Below are 1,665 nucleotides of genomic sequence, written 5' to 3'. Positions count from 1 at the left end.
TGCATTGCTTTTCGTTTTGGCATTCCATGCTGCTATGGCTTGAATCTCCTTTGTCTCTTCCCAGAAAGAAAAGCTGTGGGAGGTGCAACAGTTCATTTGTCCCATCTTGACGCCTTAACTTAACAAGGAATTTAAATTTACCATTCCACAATTTTTTTGAATTATATATTTTCCCCATGGGTTTTACATAGACACAGTTTCTTCTTAAAAAAAGGGTTATACATGTGCACTATAAACATTACATCTTCCTCTTCACATAGCAGCCGGAAAGGTTAGCCCAAATAGTTCTTCATTATATAAATTCATCCTTAGATTACTTACAAAATTTTTATAGAATCTAGCTTCTAGAAAAGTCAGAAAAAATTTGCCTTTCTTGTGATCTTTTAAACAAAAAATTTCATTTCTCTTTGTTTTCAGAATTTTAAATCACACCTTGTGCAAAAAGAACTTCAAACAAAACTTTTCCATCACCTCATCACTTACTGTCACCACCACCATGTTCTTCACCCTCGGCTCAGACGAGAAAGGGCCGGTAATTTTTGGACCTTGCAGGACCATCTCGCAGCTCTTCCTCCAACTCCAACCAAAAACTCCAAACTGAACCGCTTTTAGAAGAAGACTCCTTCCACGGCCATCGCTTCTCTTTTCTCCACCCCTCAGGAATCCAGATGTTGAGTGAGAAAAAACACAGATCCACCTCCTCCACGACACGATCCTAGCCAAAAGGCAGAGAAGCAATAACCCATTAGTGGGCCCAAGTGGGCCTGCCCCCGTGGGCCCAGTATGGGCCGGTCGTAGTGAGAGGAGAGGCCAGCTGTGTTTCCCAGATGCCAAGGCACAGCTGGCTGGCAGGTGCCCACATCAGCATCTGTCTGTTTTGCATGTCCCCGCCTCCAAACGCCAGTCCGCTCTGGCCCGGCTTGGGCACCCACCGCCGCCGCTCCAAGGAGAAGCATTGTTGGGCTTAAACCTGGGGTTGATATCCTTCAAGCAAGCAGGGGAGGGAGGGCTTGCTTGAAGCATTCCTCTGAGGAGGATCTGAAATCCCCAAGGCCAAAGGTTTGCAAGTCAGATGTGCGAGTGACATCTTGCCATTTCTTGCTATTTGTTCCTGAGGATTTTATCTTGTTCTGTCTTTGGAGTACCATATAAGAGAGTTGCACCAATCATGGAAGCACTGCAATACTAGGGTGATGTGTGGAGTGGACCAAGCAAGCTCTACTTCCATCTCCCAGTTCTAAAAATCCATTTAATATATGGTCCCCAGATCGGGGACGTATCAGATATTAAACTGATAAGAACAGATTTTTTTTTTTTTTTTAATTTTTATTAAGATACCAACAGTTACCCTCAGCTCAGCCAAAGGGTTGTACACGTTAATCACCATCATAAAAAACTAATATTTTTTTTTATTTTAATTATTTAAAACTAATTATTTACAATTTTCTTTTCTTTTAGGTTCTTCCTTGGATTTTCATCACCACAGGACATCGTTTTCTTGGGTAAGTATAATTTTTTCTTATACTCTTCATAGGGTTCTATTCCACCTTTTAAAGTCCCATACTCTTCCTGCTTCTTCTTTCCCTTTCTTCTTCTTTTCTTTCAAGTAGAACGGTGTCATCTTTGCGATCGCCAGTTTGCAAATATCTGACACTTCCATTTCCT

The 1,665-nt window shown here is 41.7% G+C and overlaps 1 non-coding gene across 1 annotated transcript; it reads right to left on the bottom strand.

The window, feature by feature from the left end:
• Nucleotides 1-1,152: 1,152 nt before the first annotated feature.
• On the bottom strand, nucleotides 1,153-1,338 carry LOC140330262 (U2 spliceosomal RNA). The gene has a single exon (XR_011920725.1). It is a non-coding gene; the product is annotated as a U2 spliceosomal RNA (small nuclear RNA).
• Nucleotides 1,339-1,665: the final 327 nt, after the last annotated feature.

This window comes from Pyxicephalus adspersus, chromosome 4 (assembly GCF_032062135.1).
Source record: "Pyxicephalus adspersus chromosome 4, UCB_Pads_2.0, whole genome shotgun sequence".
Taxonomy (NCBI): Eukaryota; Metazoa; Chordata; class Amphibia; order Anura; family Pyxicephalidae; genus Pyxicephalus; species Pyxicephalus adspersus.
Note: the sequence above shows the minus strand (reverse complement) of the source record. Positions and strands in the feature narration are given on the sequence as shown.